At 36.9% G+C, this 15,865-nt stretch overlaps 2 long non-coding RNA genes across 2 annotated transcripts in view; one reads left to right on the top strand and one right to left on the bottom strand.

Annotated features, from left to right (window-relative positions):
* The window catches only part of LOC129657817 (uncharacterized), an 83,168-nt gene extending 67,525 nt beyond the window's left edge, over positions 1-15,643 (bottom strand). Inside the window, exon 1 of the long non-coding RNA XR_008717125.1 lies at positions 15,504-15,643. This is a non-coding gene — a long non-coding RNA (uncharacterized LOC129657817). The remainder of the gene's footprint in view (positions 1-15,503) is intronic.
* LOC129657815 (uncharacterized) lies at positions 1,711-4,618 on the top strand. The gene is made up of 3 exons (XR_008717123.1): positions 1,711-1,847; positions 2,450-2,526; positions 3,399-4,618. It is a non-coding gene; the product is annotated as an uncharacterized LOC129657815 (long non-coding RNA).
* Positions 15,644-15,865: the final 222 nt, after the last annotated feature.

Here is a 15,865-nt window from a genome sequence, read left to right as displayed (position 1 = left end):
TACGGTTTCTCTGTCTGCAAAGTAATTCAGATTACTAGACTTCTAATCATATTATGGCTAAAAAGGAGAAAAAATACTATCCATGGTTCCCGAGCTTGTCTTCCAAGCAGAACATTTGTTTCTATTCAACTTGATCCTATCTTTAAGAATTCCCTTATTGAGGTGTCTTAGGTTACTCCCCTTATTCCTGTTTCTCATAAACAAGCAGAAAATGGTCAGCCTGCCATAAAAAGGGGGGTGGCGTGGGTTGTAGGTTTCAGAGTTCAGATTCACCTGCTTTTCCCAAAAGCTAGTCCGTTGTGGGAATTTTCGCACTGGGACCCCTTAACAACTTACAGATGGAAGAAAAGCAGAGTTCCCTGAGTGTATCTGAATCCTGCTCTAGGTTGAACCATGACTCTACTGTTTCCAAACTGTATGACCTTGAGTCCTTACTCCTCTCACCTCTTCAGTTTTCCCATCTGCAAAATGAGTATATAAGGTTGTCAGGACTGCATGAGATTCTACTCATAAAACAGCACAGTTTGGTGCATGGAAAATAGTAATTACTTATTGGAACATCTGATGGCTCAATGATTACTTCTAAAATATGAAGTAGATCTCTACCAAAATAACTTCAGAAACCTAGCTCTTTTTCATCCAGTACAAAATCCCATCCTGTCATCATCAGCTTTCTCCCATTTCTGAGAGAAATAAATATACTTAAGGACTATTTCAGACAATTTTTCTGCCTTTATTTTATTCTATCAAAACTCTACCTACTCAGTTTCTCAATTTTAAAATCTTTTAATGCTCAAGTGGGCTTCCTTGGTAGCTCAGATGGTAAAGAATCTGCCTGCAATGTGGGAGACCTGACTTCGATCCCTGGGTTGGGAAGATCCCCTGGAGAAGGGAACGGCTACCCACTCCAGTATTCTGGCCTGGAGAATTCCATGGACTGTATAGTAATGCTCAAATGAGCAAATCCTATTTCTTAATAAAAAGGTGATTATTTCTCAGGAATAGAAGCAATATCTAAACAATCTAACTATACAAACAATTTTTTTGAGCTGGAAGAAAATTTAGAAGTAGCAATATCTTAGGACTTCTCTGGTGGTCCAGTAGTTAAAACTCTGTCCCTGCACTGCAAGCAGTGGGGGTTTGATCCCTGGTCTGGGAACTAAGATCCCGGAGGTCGCCTGGCTCCGCCATTGTTAGTATCAACTTATGTGTACATATTCAAATATTCATATATTCATGTTCAGTAGTTTTTAAGCTCCTAACACTGAAATAAACAGAAACTCTGTTCAATGCTAGATGCAAAAGAGATGGTACAAAGTCAGTACATCTGCTTAATCTTTCTTAATTATCAAACTATTTTGGTAGCAACTCAGAAGGAATGTCTGCCATAAAATGAGAGCAGAGGGATATTGAAAGGACCCTTCGCATCACCTTTAATGTTCTGTTGATTGATATTAATTTGTTGTACTTGCAGAGTACATGCATGCTAAGTCGCTTCAGTTGTGTCTGACTCTTTGCAACCCTATGGACTGTAGCCCACCAGGCTCTTCTGTCCATGGGATTCTCCAGGCAAGAATACTTGAGTGGGCTATCATGCCCTCCTTCAGGGGAATCCTTCCCACCCAGGGATTGAACCCAGGTCTCTTACATCTCCTGCATTGGCAGGAAGGTTCTTTACCACTAGCACCACCTAGGAAGCCCACTATAGAGCAAATGATTCTAATGGTTAATCTTACTAGCAAGGTACTACTGCTGCTGCTGCTGCTAAGTCGCTTCAGTCGTGTCCAACTCTGTGCGACCCCATAGACGGCAGCCCGCCAGGCTCCCTCGTCCCTGGGATTCTCCAGGTACTAGCTCTGCTATATGAACAGGGAAAGTACTTAGCCCATCTTTAAATGTGGTTTATAATAATACCTACTTCATAGAGACATTGTGATGATTATATGAGAAAAATGTATAAATCATTTAGCAGAATCTGAATATGTGTTTATTAATTTTATGCAATTATTACCATTATTTTTATTATTGAGAAAATACAAGCATTAGAGAAGTTAATGTCTCAAAGTTTCTTTAGAGAAGAATACTTCAGAGAAGATTAAGTTCCCATGAGAAGAGCAATTTATCCTAGTCTATTTTCAAAGTTCATTCCTTGACAAATTGATTCCTCTTGCTATTCCCTTGAGCCAGTTTAAGAGAAAAACTTCAATTCCCTGCTTTGTTGGTTTGACCCCATGAGAGTTACATTCACCTGGTTGAACTCACCTGAATTCAACTAATTAGCCTTTGCAGTTGTAATCAGGATTTTTTCCCTTCACTATAAAACCATTTAAACATGTAAGAGTACAAAGGGCAATGTGAGGTGTATATGTGACAGTGCTAAAATACCAAGATTAAACATATGCTAATATTTCGCTCTCTTTACTTCAACTCTCTCACTTTGTTTACTAAGGAATGAAGTGTTACACCCACATCTCTATCCTCAAGCTGCCATCTTCATGCCCAGAAGTAACCACTATCCTAATGATGGTATGTATTATATTTATGATGTTTTTCTACTTTATTACATACACAGCATCCATAAATAGTACTATTTTTTTAAGTCTACATAAATGAATTATACTTAAGTATAATTTGCAACTTACTGCTTTTTACTCAGCATTGCATTTTTGAAGTTAACCATACTTCCTCTTGTAGTTCTGGAAGATTTATTTTCAATGTTGCTTAGTAATTGCTTGGCTAAACAATGGTTTATACATTTATCCTTTGTTAAATGGATTATCTCCCTTGTTACAAACCTGCTCAGACTCTCCCAGTACACAAATGCCTGGGGGTTTTAGGGTAAAGATGTATAATGGTAGGATGGAGAGGTAGGTGCAAATTCACCTCTACAAGGTATTCACAAATTGCTCTCCAAAGTCATCAACCAACTTAACACTCCAACCATCATTCAATATGGTTTCATCTTCCCCTACATTCTTATGAGCGCTTGGTATTGTTTTATATATATATATATAAATTTTCTGATTTCTCATTGATATTTTTTCACATGTACCTCAATTATTTGCCAATTCAATCATATGCCAGGAATCTCGTAATGTCATTTTCTAGAAAAAGTCTTTGTAAAATCACGAGATGGAGCAAATAGATGCATGAGTCTAAAATCCAATCATTCATGAAGGGTATTTTCTTAAAGAAAAAGACAATTTCAAAGAAGGGAATGAGTCAACATATGAAAATATAAATATGAACCAAAAAACATGTTCTTATGAGGCAGCTGGAGGTAAGCCAACAAAAGAAATCCTAAAGTTCAACTCCTGCTCTGAAGTTTAGGGTAAACTGGATTGTATTCATTCCTTAACTAACTACAAAAACTGCAATTTCCTTTTTGTATCTTTCAGAAGCAGGGTAGAAATATACGAAGTCCTCATCGAAATTAATAAACATTGCCTGTTGAGATCTCATATGCCACTCAGCTGGCAAATTAAGATTGGTTCAAAAATTTATACATCAATTGAGGATAAACTAATGAGCTCTGTGTATGAGGTTGTGTTTATTTAAATGGACTGAATCCAACTCTTCCATGTTACAAATGTGCTTGCTACTTGGTCTTCATAAAAATAAAAACCACTGTGGTCCTATGAATACGAATGGTAATACTGTTTTGCACAAAGGAGTATTAAACACAATAATAAACTACTACACATTACTACCTACCAATATTTTATTCATTGCCAGATAAAATTACGAAGAATAATTCTATTATTGGCTTCATAAATGTAATTTTAAGGTTTAAAAAATGTTTTTAATTGTTGTCTCTGACATTTTTTTTTGCTTTTGTTATTCTATTCTGCTTTATATTTCCCACCATTGAAAAATGATAATACTCAGCTATGTAAACTGTCTTTATTATGGTTTCATCACTGGGACATATTCTAGGTAATCTTACTACAAAAAAATATCCAAATATCTGGAAATAATATCTACACAGATACACAGGAAAATAAAGTTGATGCTTGGTACTGGCCCATTACACCCTAAGGTAGCCATTAAGGTGCTCTGACCTGGATCTTATTAGATTCTCTGTAAAATATTAAAAATAATTTTTTAGAGATTTGTTCATTTCATATTTGATAAAAATATATTGCATGTCCTTTAATTTTCATAACTTGTTTCTAAGGGAGAGTAGGAAAAAGACTGCTTTTATTTAAGAGCCTTTTGAAATTGACAATGCTTGATCACTGGGTGTTCAGTAGAGGCAATGATTCAACTAACTTTATATTTGTAAGTGTAATCATTTACTAAGAAATGATTTTTAAGAAGCCAAATATACATATTATTTATAAAGCAATGCAGTGTTTTTAGATATTCATTTTTAAAACAATTTTATAGCTATAGTCCTCTTAAAAATGTTATAGTCTTATAAATGCTATTTATGAAAATATACAAAGTTGTTATAAATTTGCCTTAAAGGAAAGTGTGTAACTAGTAGAAGATAATGGAATCTACAGTATAGATTATATTCTTGGTTGTATGCAGCTCACATAATAACTAAATAGCATAGTGCACTTCGTGGAGCTATGGAGCATACTCTTTGTTTAAAGAACAAAAATAAGTAAATAAAAAATTTTTCCACAGTTTTATATTTCATTCTTTGCTCAAATCTTTTCAAAAAATAAAACCATTCATTGGATTTCTAGATTTCTTATTGTATCCCTGGTACAAAATCCACTTGGTCATGGAATGTCATTTTTAATATATATTTAAGAATTATATTAATATTTTGTTAAGGACTTCTGCATCTATAGTCATAGGAAACATTGTCTACGGTTTTCTTATTTTTTTGTACTGTCTTTGGTTTTGGTATCAGAGTAATACAAGCTTCATAAAATAAGTTGGAAGGGTTGGTTCCCTCTCCTCTTTCTTCTAGAAGAGATAGTGTAGAATTGGTATTAATTCTTCTTCAAGTGGTTTGTAGGGTTCTCTAGTGAAACAATCTGGACTCGGAGATTTCTTTTGAGGGTTTTGTTTTTTTTTTTCATTACAAATTCAATTTATTTAATATTCATCAGTTCAGTTGAGTTCAGTTCAATTGCTCAGTCGTGTCCGACTCTGCGACCCCATGAATCACAGCACGCCAGGCCTCCCTGTCCATCACCAACTCCCGGAGTTTACCCAAACTCATGTCCATCGAGTCAGTGATGCCATCCAGCCATCTCATCCTCTGTCGTCCCCTTCTCCTCCTGCCCCCAATCCCTCCCAGCATCAGAGTCTTTTCAATGAGTCAACTCTTCGCATGAGGTGGCCAAAGTATTTGAGTCATTCAAAGAACACCGAGGGCTGATATCCTTTAGTATGGACTGGTTGGATCTCTTTGCAGTCCAAGGGACTCTCAAGAGTCTTCTCCAACACCACAGTTCAAAAGCATCAATTCTTCAGCACTCAGCTTTCTTCACAGTCCAACTCTCACATCCATACATGATCACTGGAAAAACCATAGCCTGGATTAGATGGACCTTTGTTGGCAAAGTAATGTCTGGGCTTTTCAATATGCTATCTAGGTTGGTCATGACTTTCCTTCCAAGGAGTAAGTGTCTTTTAATTTCATGGCTGCAGTCACCATCTGCAATGATTTTGGAGCCAAAAAAAGTAAAGTCTGCCACTGTTTCCACTGCTTTCCCCTCTATTTGCCATGAAGTGATGGGACCAGATGCCATGATCTTCGTTTTCTGAATGTTCAGCTTTAAGCCAACTTGTTCACTCTCCACTTTCACTTTCATCAAGAGGCTTTTGAGTTCCTCTTCACTTTCTGCCATAAGGGTGGTGTCATCTGCATATCTGAGGTTATTGATATTTCTCCCGGCAATCTTGATTCCAGCTTGTGCTTCTTCCAGCCCAGCGTTTCTCATGATGTACTCTGCATAGAAGTTAAATAAGCAGGGTGACAATATACAGCCTTGACATACTCCTTTTGCTATTTGGAACCAGTCTGTTGTTCCATGTCCAGTTCTAACTGTTGCTCCCTGACCTGCATATAGGTTTCTCAAGAGGCAGGTCAGGTGGTCTGGTATTCCCATCTCTTTGAGAATTTTCCACAGTTTATTGTGATCCACACAGTCAAAGGCTTTGGCATAGTCAATAAAATTCATAGGACTGTTCAAATTAATTATTTCATATTAGGTGAGATGCAGAAGTTTGTGGTTTTTGAGCAACTGGTTCATTTCATTTAAGCTGTCAAATTTCTGTGTGTCAGGACTTCCCTGGTGATCCAGGAGCTAAGACTCTATGTTTCCAAGGCAGGGGGCCGAGGTTCTATCCCTGGTCAGGGAACTAGATCCCACATGCCACAGCTAAGAGTTTGCATGCCACAACTAAAGATCTTGCATGCCTCAACTAAGACCCGGTGCAGCCAAATAAATAGATAAAAATACTAAAATGAAAAAATTTCTGCTTGTAGAACTGTTTGCAGTATTCCCTCACCATCATTTTGACATCTGCATTGGTTTTAGAGATAATCCCCTTTTCTTTCTGATATTGGTGATCTATGCCCTTTCTTCTTTTGCCTCAGTCTTTCTAGAAGACAGTCGGTTTTATGGATCCTTTCAAAGATCCAGCCTTTTGTTTCATTGATTTTCTTATTTTCAATTTCATTGACTTCTGCTTTTATCTTTATTATTTTCTTCCTTCTGTTTGGTTTCAGTTTATTTTGCTCTTTTTTCTAGGTTCTTGAGGTGAGGGTTTCAGGCTATTGATCTGAGGCTTTTCCTCTTTTCCAATGCATTGAGTGCGGTAAGCTCCGCACTGAGTGCAATAAGCTTCCCTCTAGGTGTTTTAGTAATGTCCCACAAATATTAATATGGTACATTTTCATTTTCATTCAGTTCAATGCATTTTTTCATTTCCTTTTTGAGGAATGCAATTTTTCCATTTTTTCATTTCATTTTGAGACTTCTTCTATGAATATTTAGAATATGGGTTTATTTCTAGTGTGCTGTTTAGTTTGCAAGTGTTTTGAAATTTTCTTTTGCAAATTTCTCTCTTCTTTTAAGGAATTTAGTGCCTACTCTAAGGTAGTATAATCTTGTTTTAATTTAATTACATCTGTGAAGACATTATTTCCAAACAAGGTTATACTCCTGAGAACAGTAAAACTCCCAAGGAGTAGGACCTGGATATCTTTGGGGGCCATTATTCAACCTACTACACAGACATTGTTTTAACTCTGAAACAAAGTTTTAAACAAAGAATCATACTGGTTTTTTTAATGAATCACAAACTTTAAAAAGTATAATGACTTTTATTCACAATAGTATACAGGATTATGATGCATGGAACTAGAGATGACAGGCAATAAATTGATAACTGACAAAGAATTGATTTTAACTATAAAGGGTTTCTTCAGTAAATTTGATGATGAATTCCAGATAACACACAATTGTCATTAGCTTTCTTTCATAACAAGATCAAATTTTGTAATGACATAGTCCTCTGGGTAATTATTATTTTAAACATGTCTTTCTCACTACAGATTAACCTCGAGGGCAGGGTCTTGTCCTGCACTGTTGAATCATCAACATTTAGTTTCATGTCTAATACAGAAAAGATTTTCAACAAATATGTGTTCAAGAGACTGAATACATGAAAGCATACAAGATGATAGGGTTTGCGTGAATTCCTCCTATAATATCAAAGATGAATTCTTAGCTAGGAATGACTATGCTGATGCTTTAATCTTGGCCCTAGTTCACCACTCTGCTCATTTTATCTAACTCTCTACTTTTATGGTAGACATTTCAAATCCATGATGGTCTAGCTTTTTCTGCTATAAATGTTGATATGCTATGTACAGAGTACTCCACGTCTTTCTGTGTTAAAATCTCCAAAAATTCAGTCCAAAAAACAGGAAAATTTTCTTCATCAATTACAAGATGTCATTTTCTGTATTTTTTACATTTTTCTATTTGACAAATTTTGAAAACACAAAAATATAATTACTGAGATAGCAAACATCCCTTTTCTTGCTATTCATAATGGATTCCAGTCTTATAAAAAGAAATCAATCTAGATATAACTGAAGTCTACTTTAACTCTCTACCCTCACTCTCTCTCCATAATCATGACTTTCAGCTGGATACTTTCAGTTCTTTCTAAATATATATTTACATTTAGATCTTCCATTCATCTTTATTCTTTCTTACACAATTTGAGTAGAGAAAAAGTTTAATTTTTAAATGTAGATAATCAATGGTCCCTACATTGTTTATTCTTCATTCTTTAATTTGTAATGTTACTTTTTTAAAAAAATGAAAATTTCCATTTATGTTATTTAGTGCCTCTTGAATTCTCTATTCTACTCTAGCTTTTTAGCTTATTCTTAGTAAGGTAAATTTTAGTTTATTTCTAGTTAACTTCTAGCACATTATTTTAATTACTGCAGTTAACTTCTAGCACATTATTTTAATTACTGCAGTTTTTTATAATGAGACTAGATACCCAATGAGGCAATTTCCCAATCTTTTTCTTTGTCCATTATTCTTGGATCTTAATTCTTCCATATAAATTTTGGATCAACAACAAATTTCATGGCAAAACACCTAATTGGTATTTTGCCTGGAAATGATTTATAATTTTATTTACATCATTATGATATGGGATTCCTTGAATCTATGAACATGGCATCTGTCCAGTTTCAGGTCTTACATTTTACATATATAAAATAATTTACATAAAATATTTAAAATTATTATTTCATTAACATTTTATAAAAATGTTTTATAATTTTCTCCATAAAAATCTTTAAAAGACTCTTGATATCTCTCAAGGATTAAGAATTGTTTTTTAAGTGTTTTCTAAATAACCACTGGAATACTATTAACTAATGTTTTTGCATGCTTATTAGACCAGACACTCTTCTAAATGACTTTACCTGTGTTAACTAATTCAGTCCACATAACAACTCTAAGATATATACAGATATATATGTGTGGGTGTGTATATATATTTAATATTATTAGCTCCCATTTTCAGAGAAGGCAATGGCACCCCATTCCAGAACTCTTGCCTGGAAAATCCCATGGATGAAGGAGCCTGGTAGGCTGCAGTCCATGGGGTCACGAAGAGTCGGACACAACTGAGCGACTTCACTTTCACTTTTCACTTTCATGCATTGGAGAAGAAAATGGCAACCCACTCCAGTGTTCTTGCCTGGAGAATCCCAGGGACGGGGGAGGCTGGTGGGCTGCCCTCTATGTGGTCGCACAGAGTCGGACACAACTGAAGCAACTTAGCAGCAGCAGAAGCAGCAGCTCCCATTTTATAAGTGAGGAAACTGACGCACAGAGAGACTAAGTATCTTGCCCCAAGTTACAAATTTAGTCATTTAGTAGTGGCAGACCTGGAATTTGAGCCCAAGATTCATATACAGATTATAGTTTAATATTGGAAGAAAATTATGGTGCCCTAGCATCAGGTTGCCAGGAAGTATAACACCTGGTAGAAGGTTTCAAGGAGAACTAAATATTTAGAGTAACTGGGGCTATAACAGGGGCCAGGAACAGATCCATTTCTTGTCCACATACTCTGACAAAATCAAATTTTATCCGCTTTTTCAGTGTTATTGGTTAGATTTCAAGCTCATATTAAAAGTTTTATAAATAAAATTATAAAATGTGAAGAAATAAACAGATAAATGCTTTAAGAGCTGTGTTGGTTAGACTATAAAATCATTTTGTAGCTATTTGGCCAAAGAATAAATACTGAAGAATAAGAAAATGACTTTTGAAAAGGAGAACCCATTCCTAATGTTCCATAGCGATGTACAAATGGGACAGGGCACATTTTATACCGAACACGCCAATGCAGATCATTAAGAACATTATACAGGCTGTTACCAAGAACCACAAACAAGGAAGAAGATAATCTTTTAAAGAGGCAAAAATTAATTATTGTTAATTCTGCCTTGAGCAATAGCTGGACTCAATATACCCATTTTTTTGAGTGGATATCTCCAAAAACACACATTACCGTCTGTTTTGTAATTTTGCTTAGATTGACCTACATATTCATGATATATTTACCTAGTTCTATTCACTTGTAATTTTTTAAAATTTATTTTTAATTGGAGGATAACTGCTTTACAGTATTGTTGGTTTCTGCCATAACAATATGAATCAGCCATAAGTACATATATGTCCCACCCACCTCCCTCCCAACCTCAACCCTCTAGGTTGTCACAGAGTTACCGGGTTGAGCTCCCCGTATTATATAGCAACTTCCCATTAGCTATCTAACTTGTAAATTTTTTCTTTTTAATTATCTTCTAATGAGAAAACTCCAGGGTCCTTCTCCGTGTTCCTCTGAACTGAGTCCTCATTGTTCTTAGGTTGACAGACTCTTCAGTCATCCTTACAAAACCACTAAAGCTCATGAGCCCCTGTTGGGAACAAATCTCAGGTGCTGAGATCAAATTTCTCAGCAAGGTTCTGCAAAACTTAATTAAGAATCAATTCAAACCTTCACCTCAGAAATAAACCATGGCTAGGAAGTAGCATGGAGAAGGCAATGGCACCCCACTCCAGTACTCTTGCCTGGAAAATCCCATGGATGAAGGAGCCTGGTAGGCTGCAGTCCATGGGGTCGCTAAGAGTCAGACACGACTGAGCGACTTCACTTTCACTTTTCACTTTCATGCATTGGAGAAGGAAATGGCAACCCACTCCAGTATTCTTGCCTGGAGAATCCCAGGGACGGTGGAGCCTGATGGGCTGCCGTCTATGTGGTTGCACAGAGTCAGACACGACTAAAGCGACTTAGCAGCAGAAGCAGCAGCAGCAGGAAGTCGCATCATCATACTTTCTTCTCATTCCTTGCAGCCTCTCATTTTTCAGATATTTGTATTAATGTACCTGCCTTAGAATGGAATTACTCTCCAAGAAGCTAAAGCCATTCAAAAAACAAAGTGAAAGTAAGTCTGCCCTATGGGCTGTTTTGTACCATGTCTTTAATGATTATACTTTTTATACAAAATACCTCCAAGTATAACTCTCTCTCTTAGATAGGAGTTCATCACCCTGCACTATTCTATAAGATCATATGATAACATCCATTTTCTAATTAAATTAACTTGTCCAGATAAAAACTAGTCTTAGTTCCCTTATGTCAGGTTACCAGAATATTCTATATCTTTCTAAGGATCACCCCTCAGTGGTAGTGGTCTACAAAGAGATCAGTTGTATTTCTGAGACAGTCAGTTGCTACCCCAGCACCTGCACTTCTTCCTAACCAAACTTTACTTTATTCGTTGTCTTCCATGTAGCCACTCCTTTTAAGGGAGGACAAAATCCATCTCCCTCCCCAGCATGGTTGTCTCATCCCTTTACAAAGCTTTGGTTTGCTTGTGCATGTGACCCAATTCTGTCCAATGAGACATGAGAAGTCTGTTGAGACTTTGGAGGGATAGTTTCCATCTCTTAAAAGGAGATCCAAGATAAAGATTTCCTTTTCCCCTTCCCTTCCTCTTGACATATCAGCGTTTGCAATGTCCGGCACCGCTGCAGTCATCAAGCGACAATGAGGAATCTGCATAGCACAGGGAACGGAAAAGTAGAAAGATGGCGAGCATCACGGTTTCTAATGATTTTGTGAGCCACTGCATTAGCCAACCCTGCACAGAGGAGCCTGGTGGTCTATGGTCCATCGGGTCGTAAAGAGTCGGACATGACTGAAGCAACTTAGCACGTAGAACAGTCCTACCTGACAGAATTCTGCTAAGAGCATCAGCTAAGGGATGTATTCCGTTAAAAGAAACCTCAATACAGGGGTTTAAACGAATACATTTTTATTTTTCTCTTTCAACATGAATTCCAGAGGTAGGTACATAGTAAGGTTGGAAGATGACCAACACATGATAATACAGAAAAGCCTATGTTTAAAGTATAGAGCAATATAGAAATAAAAATATGGGTTTATAATAGGAAACTGGGAGAGAATATGAATTAGCCAGGCCACAAATTTCATCTAGAATGATGACATGAGCTATGTTTAAGATTGTTTACTTCAATTTACCATTGAGCAGCCAAAAAAAGCAATGCAAAAGATAAATATGAGATCAAGGGAACAAGTGAGGGAACTACAGCTCCCTCCTGTGATCCAGTTTGTCATAGATGTACAATCAAAGTTACGTATCCCATTGGAGGAAACCAGAATTGTAAGCTTTCTGTCTCTTATACTGTTAAGTTATAGATGGACAGCTCAGGAATCAAGGATGTATGTATTCTTTTATCATAAGAGGAAAAACAATTTATCAAAGGGGAAAAAAAAAAACCTGGCTAGACCAAATTCTGTGATGATTCCACGGCTTACAGGAGACTTTAGAACTGTATTGATAAAAGACAGGACTAGATATGGAGAAATAAATACAAAGCACTTGGTCCTTGGGATTCCTGTTAAGCAGGCTAAAAAACCCAAGTCAGGTGTGTTAGATTTTACTAAGCTGCATTATAGAATAATCTCTGATGGTGTAAAGCCCTCAGCATCAAAAAGGAGAGAAAGTGACATGTGATGCGAGATTTTAAATCCATTAAACATTCAACACTTTTCCTACATTAAAATATAAAGAAGTAACATGCAAGGAAATAAACCAAGCTCCTAGCAAAGTTGAAGAACCAAATGCCACAGGGAACTGAGCAGCAAGTGAAAGAAACTTTCAAAGGGCAGCTGCTGGGTAAAATTTACAAATTCAATACCATAAGCAATGGGTCACAGAGGGTTTTAAAACAGCTGAATGTGTGTTGTAGTATTTGAAAGCAAAAGAACACGCTACTAGCCTCAAGGGGCAACTGATGGTAAAAACACCATTTTAAAAAACAGCATTAAAAATAGTCTGGAGTCAGGGTAGGACAGCAGTTCTCAGAGTATGACTGATCTCTGACCAGCAGCATCAACATCGCGTAGCAACTTAATACACCAATTCTCAGCCTCTGAGGTGGAAACCAGCCCTCTAGCCAGTGTTCTAACAAGGTCTCCACATGATTCTAATGCACATTCAAGTTTAAGAAACACCAGTATAGGGGCAAGAAGTCCTAGCCACCAGACAGTGCGGCTACGTGACTAAAAGCACCAGCTCTGAGTTTGCATCTCAAATTGTCTGCTTCTAGATACATGAAATTCAGCAAGTACTTAAACCCTCCAAACCTATTTATAAGTATACCTATCTTAGAGGTTCACTGTAAGGATTACCAATAACACTCATGAAACCTCCTCCATAAACAATGTTAACTATTATTTCATCATCATCTTCACAAGACTGCCTGAAGGCATGACTATACTATTTCTCTGTGTGCAAAGGTACTGAGTACTCAATGTTCAATGTAGTCTGTAAAATAAAACAACAAGGTGAGTACCATTTTGTGGCAATAGTTGTATATGAATGGTTGAATTAATAGTAACAACTCTTTTATGACAACATATTTGGCATTGTTTTAAGTGCTTTACATACATTAACCCATTTAATACTATTTAATCCTCACAAATCTCTGTAAGATAGAGCCTATTATTGCTCCCACTTTACAGATGAGGAAACTGACCCCGAGAGGCTAAGTACAAGGTCCAAAGTTACCAAGTTAGAAAGGGGGAGAGTCAGCATTTAAATACAATCTGTCTCAGAGTCTTAGAGTGTGTACTTAACCCTACCCTATACCATTTCCCTAAGTTAAAAACAAACTTTGATGTTTAGGGCAGAAGTTTCAGCTGTCTAGAAAAATAGGCTTACATGAAATATCTCATTCTCCAAGGGACTGGAAAAATGAAACTTTCTATTCTTATTTCTGCTACCTGCTCTGTAGTTGTCTCTTCCATATTCATTAAATGCACCTGACTGATTCCATAGATAAGTAGGCGGCCTGAAAACTGGGATGGCTGTTTCCTCTAAGATGGTAGGAAGAAATAAGAGGCAGGGAGAGCCAGTGAGAAATGCGCATGGTGGGGAAATTCATCCAGTTCCCCAGCTTCTAATGTTCTCAGAGCAAGGGCATTTCAGGATAACAGAACAAACTATTAGCCTCCAGCAGCAACAGTATCTCTGCTATGTCTGAGTCAGATGCTCAGACGGTTGAATGTGCTCAGAGGAAACAAGAGAACAGAGCTCAAGGGAAACAGGCTGATTGCTCTAAGCTGCTCTCTGCATGCTTTAACAAGCTGCCTGGGTGCCTGCATGTAGAAGGGATGAAGCAGTCTCCTCAACCTTGCTTGATAGATTTTGTCAGAGCTTTCAAATTTTCTTTGTGTTCTAAACAAGAGAATACAGACTCCAAGCTGCAACAAAAGGAAGTAGTTCTTTGGACAGAAAGCTGAAAAACAGATCAATTTTACCCTTAACTCCTTCAGACTCTGGTTTTTGAATGCCTTCCAAATCCTTGAGGCTTCTTCAAGATGACCAACCCAAAAAATTCACTCAGTTACAACATTCTCAGTTGCCCACTGTTCTAAGACATACTGTGCTATGATAAGAAAAAACAGAAACAAAAGCAAAACTCCCTATTTATTTCCCAATGCCAGAAAAACAAGCTGCGATGAAATTGAGAGAATGTGAGATGAGCTTTTCCCCTTATTATTGAGGGTGAAACATGCATTGGACCAGGTTTTTGGCAGAATGGAAATTTCAGTAAGTGTGCTATACCACCCGTTCCCTCTCGCTGAAAGTGGTAACTAATTACCAACACGTTCCCTGAATGTCTAATATGTTATGGAAACAGACATTGAAAAAGAAATACCTATGGTTTACTCTATAAAATTTTCCACTAACTAATCTACAAAGATATACTAGAAGAAACAAGATTTCTCATAGGATGAGTAAAATGTTTCCTTTCACTGCCTGGGTGTGCAGTCACTTAGTCTGGTCTGACTCTTTGCAACCCCATGGACTATACAGCCCAACAAGCTCCTCTGTCCATGGAATTTTCCAGGCAAGAATACTGGAGTAGGTTGCCATTGCCAACTCCAGGGGATTTTCCCAACCCAGGGATCAAACCCAGGTCTCCTGTACCTCCTGCAGTGGCAGGTAGATTCTTTACAACTGCACCACCTGGGAAGCCCTTTCACTATGACTGTTCATTTGTTCTAACACAGAGAGTTTTTCTTAATGAGACTATTTCCTCTAATTTTCATTCAACTTATCTACAAAGAATTGCTAAAAGTTAAAGAACATTGAGTTTTGCTAGATGTGTAATAATATTAAGAAATTAATATTAGTTTTTAGGTGTGATAATAGAATTTGTTAAGATTAGGGACTTTGACCTCCTGCAGGAACTAAGCTTCCCACATAACGGAAGGGAAAGAATCTGTAAGGTCTAAGGAACAAACTGCCTCAATGTCTTTTGTAAGATAGTCATTAGGCCAATCACTTAGCAGAAAAGGCTTTCTTAAATGACATAAACCTAAAAAGAAACAGCCTCTTATTTTTCATTTTATATAATCCCTTTTAGTAACCCCCAAAACTCTTAACAAAGTACCTCTCATGTTGTTTTGACAGCTGAGTCCTGGGAACTGGAGGGATGAGGAAGTATCGGAATTGGGGGCTCCACGTCATCTCTGGGGTCTTTATTCAGGGTTTCCTTTTCTAAGAATCCATCACCAACCTTAACATCTACTCTCTACTCTCTCTTCAGGATAACTCTCCATTTCTCCATTTGTTTGTTTTCATTCCAATTCACCAACCTCATTTAGGGGAACTTGACTATAAGCTCAGACCTTAAAACTGAAAGGAACCAATCAGAAAATGCACTGTAAAATAAATGAAATCCAATCCAATCCCATTAAGTACACATTAATGCTAACAGGTAGGAAAAAGTATGAAAACAATGTAAAATAGGGT

This window comes from Bubalus kerabau, chromosome 7 (genome assembly GCF_029407905.1).
Source record: "Bubalus kerabau isolate K-KA32 ecotype Philippines breed swamp buffalo chromosome 7, PCC_UOA_SB_1v2, whole genome shotgun sequence".
NCBI lineage: Eukaryota > Metazoa > Chordata > Mammalia > Artiodactyla > Bovidae > Bubalus > Bubalus kerabau.
Note: the sequence above shows the minus strand (reverse complement) of the source record. Positions and strands in the feature narration are given on the sequence as shown.